Genomic DNA, 12,178 nt, shown 5'->3' with positions numbered 1-12,178 from the left:
CTCTTTTTATTATGTCAACAGCAATTGGGGCTCATTGCCTAGACCTAGTAATTTAGTGGAGATTGAGAAATGGTGACATTCTAACTCAACATCTCATTTTACTTTATAGCTGGAATAATTTATAAGGAGACACTGCCCTACTCTATTATTTGGTTACACAGTTGTATAGTTTATATATAAAAGTCAGGAAAAATGCTTGATTTTTTTCTTTTTACCTATTTTTAACATAATGAATTGGTGCTTGGTGTTCCTCAAAAGTTAATAATTTGAGTTTGTAGAAAACATCATTATGATTCATGAATTTAAGCATATTTAATGGGTTTAAACACAGTACATTTTTTATCTTTATTCAAACCTAAGTTGTCCCATTTTTGGCCACCAGAAATTTCTTAATATTAGTGGCTGAGTCCTTTTGACATGACCTAATTAGTCTTTGACAGCATCTTTTCTATTTGGTAGGACAAAATGTCATCGGTAGTTCCTATCCCAACCTTGGAATTAACTATTTCTCTAAGAAACTGTGGTTTCTTCTAGTAGGAAATTATATTTGAGGATCACAATCTGGGCACTCCAGATGCTTATTGCAGCTAGATTAGTCATGTTTCTAGATATTTTTGTTGGGTTTATATATTTAAATATAAAATAGTTTGTAAATTCATAATGGTGTTTCCAATTCAAATTCAGAGTTGCAGGATTTTTATTTAATGTCTTCTATATCATGTATGTATCTCCTTTCTTCAATACCGAAAGCCTTGGCCCTCAAGGACATAATGCATGAGAGAGTGAAAATATTCCATCATTACTCATTTTCTTTATCCCACATGACATAATTATACACACAGTAGTCAGGATAACAATACTAATACTGCCACTACCGATTACAATTACTAAAAGCAGTTTTTAAGAGATTGAAGCTTCACTTTCATTTAGGGTTTAGAAAGCTACAAGAGATCATCATTCACACCCTTACAACAACAACAGAAAGCCATATAACCTACAAAGTCATATTTTTAGTCCAACAGAGATCTGATGTCTCCACACAAAGCAGATAAACTGAATTTCAAAGATTAACAAACCCCTCTGAGAAAATATGAGACGCACAAAATGTTTTACCTCTGGCAGAATGTGAGAGGAAGAAGTAATAGCCCTAAAAGTGGGTAAAAGCAACTAAAATTGTAACAACTTCTTATATGTCAAGTGAGGGATAGCATGACAATGTAGAAGTCTCAGACATAGGAGAGTCCTACATATGCTCAATAGCACTTTCCACTGGTCTGCATTGAATGCTAATGAGAAAGTTCAGGGACAGGAAAGAAGATCTGAGAGTAGGATCTCATTCTTCCACAGTGAGGATGAGTAGCCTCTGTCAAAGTTTGAAGGCGGAGCAGGACTACTTAGGGTAGCTCGTCCATACCCGGGGCCCTGACTGGTGGCCACCCTAAGACAAGGGGAAAACATTCAAAGCAAAGGTTGGCTGCAGCACGGTAAGGGGTGGAAAACAAGCCCTCACTGGCAGCACTGAAATTAGGAAAACCCCTCTGTTGCTAGAAAAAGAAGAAAGCTCACTTACACCCAGGACCCTGCTTTGATGAAAAACAGAGATTTGCTGCCACTGGGGGTAGACAGGAAAATCACTCTCATCCAAGAACTTCTACCATTGCAAGGCAGAGTCTGAATGTGACACAGAGGGATGGGAGTTGCAGGAATGTTGAGAAAGGCAAACTTTAAAAACAAACAAACAAACTTTTATAGATCATTTACATTTAGTGTAATTGTAAGCATAACTGAATTTAAACTTACCACTTAAATTATGTTCTCCTCCTTTATTCTGCTGTAAAATGTTGCCCAAATGTCTGAGGGTAATCTATATCTTCCCTTGATAAGTTAGTAGCTGTTTTTACCTGGATGCCTAAGAAATTTTTATCTTTTTTCTTTTAAATATAGTAATATTTCTTGTTATTTCTCAGTATATATTAATATCTTCAGGTACACAATATGCTCTTTCAATATGAAATTTCAAATGTTATTTAATTTTGGGAAACTTTTCTTGAATTACAGTCTTTAGAATTTATTCTGTTCCTTTGTTTTGGTTTTCTTCTTAAACTCTGGTTATTCACATATTGGAGCTTCTTCACTATCTTCAATATTTGTCATGTCCTGTTGAATACGCTCTTTTTTCACGATTTTTTATTTTAAAAATGTTTCTCCTTTCATCTATTATTTTTCTTGAAGAATTTGTTGTGTTTATTTGTTCTATGCTCCTTATAGTCCAGTCTTCTTTTCTAAAATAATTTGTTCTCTTAGTTTGAGTTACTTCTTCAGTTCTACTTCTGTTTTTTCTAATTGTGATTTATTTTGTTCTTCATCTTTCATATCATTTTCTTTATGTTTTCTACTCATTTTGAAATAATAGATTGCAGTTTTAATCTGTTTTATGGACATGCCTTTCTGGCATGTTTTCATTTTCCATTTTACATATGGCTTTGTCTTCTTTTCCTTAAAATGACTTTTCATGGAGCCTGACCTCCATAGTTTTCTACTGCTCAATTTTATGTGAAATTGGTTTCTGCTAATTTTTAGAGGACGGTGGCTTTCTTCAGATAACATTTTTAACTTCACAGATATCAACCTTCTGTGTTTTTTAATGTAATGTTAAAAATATAAAGGTTTTATTTCTCACATTTCTTAGTTTTCTTTTCCTTCCTTTTCTGAACCTTTCCTTCTTTTATCTGACCCTTCTTTTTCTCATTACTATTGTCTGAGACCTGATCGATTTGATCCCACTCCCATAATTTTTTCCTCAGTTTGGTGCCCTGTCCTGAAATGGAGAAATGGCTATCAGTTTCAAGAATTCACAGGGACTAGACTGACCCAGGATTTTCAGTTCTTACTGTGGACCTCTCACACTCCCTCATGGGCAAACTCCTAATGGAATGTCTGTTTCAGCTGCAGCTGTGCTTCTCAGTAAATATCTATTGACTACTTGTGGTTCTCCTGTTAGGCACTTTATCCTCTTGCTTCCTCTGCTCTTCCAGCTCAGATGTTGAGACAAGATAGATTCTATGGTTCTATTGGCATTTTTCCATCACCCACTATACTTCAGGGTGAGGGTACACCTTGTCACCACATTTTTATATGTAGCCCATGGGTATTGGTTTGTATCTAGCAGTTGCGGAAATTCGAGATCTGAAAACTATACTTCTACTGGTAACACCTTCTTAGAATTCCTTGCCCATTTCTTCTTAAATAGCTGATGAGTAATTCTCTGAGAACTTTTGTCTTCATTGGACATGCATGATTGAACTATGACTTCGTCTTTTTCCACCTAGTCCATGATCCGGGGGAATTCATTCATTCATTAGACATTCCCTGAGTACCTACCACTGCACATTAGACAGCGGAGATGCAAAATTGATCATGATTCGATGAGGTCACAATCTAGGGATGTCAGCTGTGGAATGATGACTTGCATGAAGGAAGGAACAAAAGAGAGTGGGGCTGGGGGTGCTGTAGAGTGGAGAGAATGATCATCATAGATCTCTGGGCCTAGTCTTTCTGTGTAGAATAGAACAGGCTCCTACATTCCTCTTTTACTTATTTGCTTATCATCACTGTTATCTTGACCATAATAAGGTACAGATGCAGAGGAATAATCAGCATAAACTGTGCTTTCATATTCTTTCATTTGATTTTCACAATAACTCTAGTACACACTATAATTATAGGTGAGGAAATTGAGGTTCCAAGAGAAGTAACTTGTTTGGGGCCATCCTACTCAGTAGATGACAGAATCAGGATCTAAAGTTTGATGAGTCTGATTCCAAAGTTCTTCTTTGCTCCATAGCCTGATACCTCTATTTTTTTTAAGAATCAGTTTGAGGATATTTGCAGCAGACTTCAGCCCACAAACACTTTTATAAAGTTCATGATGACAGAAATTAAGGATTGGTCCACCCAACACCCATCTCCATCTCTTTCTCTCTTGTCTGCCTCCACTACAGAAGCTAGAATAGGTGAAACGTCAACTTCCCAGTCTCCCTAGGTTTAGACGTAGGTGGCCTTGTGATACATCTCTGACCATGAGATGTAAGTCTTCCAGTGCTTCTGGGAAATGTCTTGCTTTCTTGAAAAGAAGGACACGTGTGTCAGTGTCTGGTCTTACCTTCCCATTCTTCACTCTTCAGCTGGATATAGATTTGATGTTTGATGCCAGAGGACAGTCATCTTACAACGATGAGGAAAAGACCAAAAGACCAAAAGATATAGGCCCTGAATCAGGGTTACTGCTTGAGAAAATATGAGAACAACGACAAAGTACCCCTCTCTATGTTTAGTACACCATTAGTTAAGCATATTGACTTTAAGAGCCAGAAGTGTTCCTAACCGAAACACTTGCCTTTGGTAAAAAATAAGGATATCATAGACTTTCAAAACTTTCCTTATTCTAAGCAGTAGAGAGCATTTTCTTAACTATGTAAAGTAATTCCGATCCAACCAGGGCTAGAGTTCCACTTTTGATAGACTCTCTTTTTTAAAATCCTGCAGTATTTAACTTCATACTGAGCCTTGCTCAAGGCAGACCAGTGGCTACTGTATTTGAGCAGTCAACATTCATGCGGTTTCTGTTTACTAAGGCATTAGCAGAAACATATACTGAAATATATACCACCACATAATAGATCCCAGATGTGTTATTATATTTTTAAAGAGAGAAAAAAAGATAGAGGAATAAGTAGCCAAAAAGCACTTTCTGTCAACGTGATCAGGCTTGGTGGTAACTAATCGGAGTGAAAACAAACCAAACTTAGAAGGCACGCAGAGGGATTAAGATTTGGTTCACCCTGTTTAAAATCAACAAATGATCACTGAGTCCTCCTCAGAGCCAAATTACCTGTGTTACCTCCTCTCAACAGCCTCATGCCTTTCTGGTTGTTATTCCAGTTCTAAAGACAATTAAAGGAAGGTTAATGGACTGCACGGCTCCAGCCACAGAGAAGCCAAACTGGGATTCAATCTCAGCCTGCCTTACTTTAAAGTCCACATGATTACTGTTTCAAATGACTCAAAAGCAATTATAATGTCTATAAAGAGAAGAGGGAAAAGCATTATTTTTAAAAAGCAAATGCCATTCTGGAGAAGGGAGAAAGCTTCTCCTGGATGGCTCTAGGAAGGTGACTAGTAACCTTTGGTAAGTGGACATTACCAGAAGGCAGGCTTTGACTCCACTACCATCATCCTGAAAATCTCTACTTCTGGCCAGCTGTGTATCATACAACATGGCAGGTGTGTCTCTAAATGATGTAAATAAAAATAAGATTCTTATGAATCCTGGAAGGAAACAAAAATCTCACCAGGGATATGGAATGCAGTACATACATACAAAGTGATTGCACACCTATCTTTGTTGTTAGTCCCTGGTTTGGGGCTGTGTTCTGAATGACTGAGATTGCCATGTAATCCATTTCTACATAAAGCAGTGAGCAGAAAGAGAGACAAATGTCCAACCAGATCTATCCCACTAACCATCCCTCAAACTCTATAGATAGTGTGGATTCGTGAGCCATAAGAAACATGCCAAAAGGGTAGCCACTACAAGAAGGTAACCTCACAGCCTGCTGTGTTCTTACATGTACCAGAGGTAGATATGCACATGCCTCATCCATTGGACATTTTTCTTTTAAAGATTTCTACAGGACTCATTGGATTTGAGGGGTGAGTGTTATCCATCCAATGGACTTTGTTCCTGGGTCCTATAAAAGGGCTTGTTGAATAGGTAGAATAATAGATGTTCTTTGATTGCTATACATTCTAAGGCAAAAGAGTAGCTTCTGGCAAACTCTCTAGGTGCTAGAGTGTGGATAGTGCTTACAGTTTAATGCAAGTTGATACACTCCTTGTACTCCACACCTGGAATAGCTAGATCCCCCAGAGAAGGAATCATGGGAGCTAGAAAGATACTCATTTTGCTCTCCATTAAATATTTAAAACATCCCACATAGCTCTCAGGAGGCTTGGGGAGTCTTACAGGAGTAGACGGAAGGAGACTATAAATTACTTTCACCTGGATGGGTTTTGGGCCAAGGCATCCTAAATTTTAGCCACTCAGGAATGGAGGAAACTAAGGAAAATCCACTCCATAAATCCAGTGTAGAGTGGAGATACTAACCTACTAAAAAGGCTGTCCTCTGGAGGATACTCAGGACTTGCAAATTACTATATAATGATCTTATCCAAACTCTAGGTTGTTAACATGGATATTGCCCAAAAGAAGGGCAGTGAAGTTGAAGTAAATCCCTGTTCTTTACTCAGGAGTCACAGAGATGGGACCCAAAATTCTCCACCAGAAATTATACTAAAAGACACTTAGGTTATCAAAGCCGAATCCAGTCCCCTGGGAGGGGAAGAGTTGGTCAGCAGAACAGGACCCTACTGAGGCTGGCCAGAGAAGCTGGAAACTAAGTAGCACAAAAACTCAGGATTAGCAAGGGAGTTGTGATAGAAGACAACCCTATGGCCTGGACCCACCTGGAGACTGGGAGAGCTGATATTTGGGCATCCGGGCTTCCCCCCAGTGGAGAAGTCCCCAGTCTACTCAGCAACCTGGAGAATCACAGGGTCTCTATGGGAGCTAAGTGGCCATGGTCACACCTCCAAATCATGGGACTGGGAACCTGACTCACTTCCAAATCCCACAAGGTGTGCGATGGAGTCTCTTGATGCAGCCTCTTATTAAAAGACTTAGCTCATGAACCACCTGCTCTGCACACCTCCTTCAGCATTGATCTCCATCCAGTATAATGGTTCTCAGACACCTGTACACATTTCATGGCCCCTATTCTGATCAACTTGCTTCAAGCTGCCTTCCATTCTGCTCTTCCTTCCTTCTGCTTTGCTGACTCATCTCCCTGTTGATGCCTCATCTCATCCTGCAGACTCAATGCCCAGTGCCACTCTCCAGTTTGGATTTTGGCTTCCCTCTTCATGACGTGGTGGACTCTCTTCCTGGCTGTCCTTCCTATAGTTGGCACAGGTAAGCCTGGTGAAATTCCACCTCAGCACAGAGCTCCAAGGGCAGCTACTCTGCAGGGCATGCCTAGGCCCACTGACAAGACCCACACAGTGACTGGGTGTGTTGAAGCCTGCATGTGGATGACATCCTTGAGCCAGCAGCAAGTTACTGGAAGAGAGAGAGAACAAGGTAACAAGGAAAAGGTTGGTCCTCTGATCTGTTCAGAGGCTCACAACATTTTTCAGCAAATTGTTGGTTTTCTTACTTTTCTGAAGATCCCCAAAGTTAGGGAATGGTGTTAGTATTAGAATCAGAAGGGATCAAATAATGGGATTTTTAAATAAATTCAGGTAGGGGAAGCCATAAAGGACAGTGAATACCCCCAGGAACTAGGAACAGTAAGGCTCTGCCATCACTCCTGGGCAAAGAGCATGTGTTTCCATGACCACAGAAACTACAAAGTTTGGGAAGAGAAGGAGACCCTTAGAGGGATATAGCGAGTCCCAGCTGACTTGATGGAGAGGATGCTGGGGGAAATGCTTTGTGCTCACTCTCCCTTCTCATTTTCTGCTGGTGCTGCCCATTGGCCTAATTCAACAGGAAACCAGGGGGCAAAGGAAGGCTCTTGGTGTCAGCCACCCAGAGCAGGGTGGAAAAGGGGGACAATGGGTCTCCTGCAGGAAGATGCTGGTGAGCCATGAGGCTACAGAGGGGATGGTGCCATCTGTAAGCCTATACCCATAGTCCCCTACCTGGAGAACTCCTTATCTGAGTAGACAAAGAGAGGGAAATGATTTTGGAACCATACATTCACAAAAGATGTGTCAAAGAAGACTTGTTCCTGCTTCATAAAATGTGCTATCACCATCAGCATCTGATATAATTGTATATATCCCCCATCCTGGGGGATAAGCCAGACTCTGGACTAAATTCAAGTGTCCACTTTGAACTTGATATTGTGCTCTAATGGATGTCCTTGGAATTACTGCCTTTTTAAAGGATCAAGAGGCACATACCCTGGAGACAACTGAGGTATCTGGGTAAGATAAGTGAATAAGGGAAGGACACTAATAATTAATGCATATAACACCATCCCTGGTTATAAGCACTGTGGATGCATGTCCTCCAAGTTGTCCTCCCTCTCTATCCTAAGCAGTAATTCTGGGCAGCTGTGATTGGTAGACCAGATATTGTATTGTCTATGCAATTCCCCAAATACATGGTGATTTTCTACCCTCAGTAGAGATTCTGACAGGGTACACATATTACTGTTTCATTCTGTACTGTAGGTGTTGCAAAGATGTGAAGCTGGATGTAGCCAGAACCTCATGAGATGGGTGGATGAGACTCCTCACAGGGATTTTTTGAGTTGGTTCTTGACAGAAGCCTTGGACTTCTGTGACAAGATCGTGAGAACCTTGGCTCTGCCCAGAGGCCAGATTTTCTGAAGGATTTTACTGTGTTCCTGTGAATCGACAGAGGAAGGAGCACTAGCAACAGAGCCCGTGTGACTACCTGAACTGATTCAGTGTTCTTCATAATGCTCTCCTTGCTAGAATCCAGTCCATAGAAAATCTATAAAAATGTACAAAATATACTTTCTGCTGCATTTCTGGGCCTCAGGAACCAGATGACAGGTCTCACTTCCTATCAACCAGTGAGAATCTGTATGCTCAAATGTGATTTATTTCTTTTCCAACCCACTGCCCCATAACTTTTTTCTACCTCCCTCCTAGTCCTTTAGGGTTGATCTTTTGCTTGGACCAATGTCCTGGACTTGTGCTTCAGCCTTCCCTTTGTGCTGCTCCTTGCCTAGTCTTACGCAAGCTCTGAAACTCACTCTGCCTCCTGAACCCTGGCCTCAGACTGTGGCTCAGGTCTCCATGTGATCAGGAGACTCCATGTGAGGACTCAGTCCCTAGTAGTAACAAGGCTACTTATGGAATCCAGGGTAAAGTGTTATGTAAACATGATTTTGTATTATCCCACGACAGCTCTGTCAGGTAAGTAGGGATCCTCGTTCTCATTTTCAGATAAGCAAAAAAGGTTAAAATAATCTACCCAAGGTCAGGTGGTTATGAAGCGGCAGAACCAGAACTCAAGTTCATCTCTGTGTTGCAAGCACGACTGCATCCTAACTGGGAAAACTGGCAGGACCCACAGGTAAGGGTTTAGGAACTAGCTTCTCCAAATGAAGACAACTGCTTCCATCTGATAAAGACTGATTTTCTCTTTCTGCTAATTATTGCAGCATAGAGATAAGGGAGAAGGAACGGTGTGTCTCTCTGCAGGCTGTCAGAAAATTTGTAATGGATGTTGGGTATTCATTCTCTATCTTTTGCTTCCTAGGCCAAAGGAAACGAAGGAACTTTCACCAGCTGGTGTTTTAGGGGTCCTAGACAATCCATTCTGGCACAGGAACAAAGTGAGGTCAAAGTTAGAGCCGAGTGTCCTCAGATAAAATGAGTGATCTCTCCCGTTACACACATGCACACTTCTTGATGTACTTGCTGGTTATAGCTGCACATGGAACATTAAAATTAGTCAAGGAACATGGGAACATCCACCTGACTTCCTTCCTAAGTTAAACGCGTGTGCCTGCTTGCAGAGTGTGGCCGAGGGAGCAGTGGCTTCCCCCACTTTGCCTGTCCACGCGGCCACAGGCTTATCTGTGTGGAGGTGAGGTGTGGGTTATTCTCACACCGAAGGCACTAATTTCTGAATCAAGTCCCCCGTGTCCCCATGCCATTGATCACCATCCCAAGGGCCCTTCCCAGGATCCATCAACATCCCCCCACCCCATAAGCTGCTCAGGGAGATGAAACAAAGTGTTCCTGATGTATTTCAGTGTCCCTCAGGGCCTCCCAGTCATTTCTGAAAACTCTAGGTCAGCCCCAAAGTGGAAGCAGTTCTAACCATGAGAATTGCTTAGGCCTGCAGCATGTCTATTAGCCTGGGAGCTGTACCAGGGGGTTATTTTTATAACCTTCAATTTTGCTTCAGGGACCAAGGCTTGAAAGTAGCTTAAGGACTTAGATGAAACAAATTTGCCAGCCTCAGCTGAAATCTTGAAGCAGGTGATCTAACATCTGGAGAAACTAACTGCCAGGACAAACTAAGTGCTTTCTCATCCTTTTTAAAGCCATGTTGTCAGTCTGAAAAAGGAAGAGGAAACCAACAAAGTTTTGATGACGCTTACAAGTCAATTTCCTGCCTTCTTTCTCAAATAGTTCTGCTGACCCCTTAGGCAGCTAGTTTTAGAAACTGGGCTATAAATATGAACAGTAATAATAATACCGTGTGGTATTTACATCAAAGCGCCCCCTCAGTAGTGATCACCACATGCTTTCCCCGCCCCCCGACTTGTCCTCTCAGTGTGAGGGTCGGCCAGAGGCCTCCTCTGCTTTTCTTCAGTGACTTGATTGCCCCTTCCCCACATCTAGAGGGGAGCCACCTGCTCTTCAATTCTCTCTCTGCTTCCCCTCTGTTCATTCCCTTAATCTTCTGTTTCCCCTCACTGTCTGCTTCCCCAACCACCCAAGTCCAAAGTCGTGCTCAGGCAGGTGGAGTGTAGGAGTCCTGAGGGTAGGAGGTGTTGGAAGGAGGGCTCTATGATCTGGGTAGTGAGGAAAAGAGTGTTCCTTTTTTTTCCCCCTATCTCAAGTCTCAATTAAGAAAAAAACAAAAACAAAAACTAGTCTTCACAATAACCAGGTCTCAGATTTTTGGGCATGAACGTGCGATTCTCTGGAGTTCCTATAGCTCTGATGGTGATTATCCCATGACTGATTTTTAGATCATCAAGATGGAAACCTATTACCTTTCCTTGTTCCTAACACTGCCCCACCACCAAAGCTGTTATGAAATGAACACTTTGCCCCCCAAATAGCATGTTTTTTTTTTCTATCATGAAAAGTTAACAAAAAAGACACTTCTTGCATAATTTTACCCTGCTTTTGACTGGAATTTTGTGGAGATGTTTTGCTTTCATTGTGATTGGAAGATCCTCCTGGCATTGAGGGGGTGGGAGGTCAGAGATCCCTCAAATTCTGCAAAGTTCAGAGTCATATCTGTGCCTGGCCTATTAAGAGGTGCTTAACAAATATTTATTTATTTAATGAGCAGAACCTTGGCTATAGTTTCCCATAGAAAATTTTCTTAGGGAAGTAACTCTCATCCCATCTGAGGACCTTCATGTGGGTCACGCACACACACAAGTAGGGGAATTTCCTCATACAAGAATGCCAATCTGGGAGCAATTCCTCATCCTTCTCTAAACTGTAACCTCCTTGGAGACAGGAACAACAATCCGTATGGTAGTTCTTTTTTTTATTTCTTTTCAGTGTAACAGTATTCATTGTTTTTGCACCACACCCAGTGCTCCATGCAATACGTGCCCTCCCTAATACCCACCACCTTGTTCTCCCAACCTCCCACTCCCTTCAAGACCCTCAGGTTGTTTTTCAGAGTCCATAGTCTCTCATGGTTCACCTCCACTTCCAATTTCCCTCAACTCCCTTCTCCTCTCCATCTCCCCTTGTCCTCCATGTTATTTGTTATGCTCCACAAATAAGTGAAACCATATGATAATTGACTCTCTCTGCTTGACTTATTTTACTCAGCATAATCTCTTCCAGTCCCGTCCATGTTGCTACAAAAGTTGGGCATTTATCCTTTCTGATGGAGGCATAATATACTCCATAGTGTATATGGACCACATCTTCCTTATCCATTTGTCCGTTGAAGGGCATCTTGGTTCTTTCCACAGTTTGGTGACCGTGGCCATTGCTTCTATAAACCTTGGGGTGCAGATGGCCCTTCTTTTCACTACATCTGTATCTTTGGGGTAAATACCCAGTAGTGCAATGGCAGGGTCATAGGGAAGCTCTTTTTTTAATTTCTTGAGGAATCTCCACACTGTTCTCCAAAGTGGCTGCACCAACTTGCATTCCCACCAACAGTGTAAGAGGGTTCCCCTTTTTCTGCATCCTCTCCAACACATGTTGTTTCCTGTCTTGCTAATTTTGGCCATTCTAACTGGTGTAAGGTGGTATCTCAATGTGGTTTTAATTTGAATCTCCCATATGGTAGCTCTTAAGGCTGTTCACCAATATTTCCATATCTCCTCCTTTTGGAATGGGATAGAATTATACTTTTCATTGTTAGCCT

This window comes from Lontra canadensis, unplaced genomic scaffold (assembly GCF_010015895.1).
Source record: "Lontra canadensis isolate GAN:19392208 unplaced genomic scaffold, GSC_riverotter_1.0 scaffold93, whole genome shotgun sequence".
Lineage (NCBI taxonomy): Eukaryota > Metazoa > Chordata > Mammalia > Carnivora > Mustelidae > Lontra > Lontra canadensis.
This window is presented reverse-complemented; position numbering follows the sequence as displayed.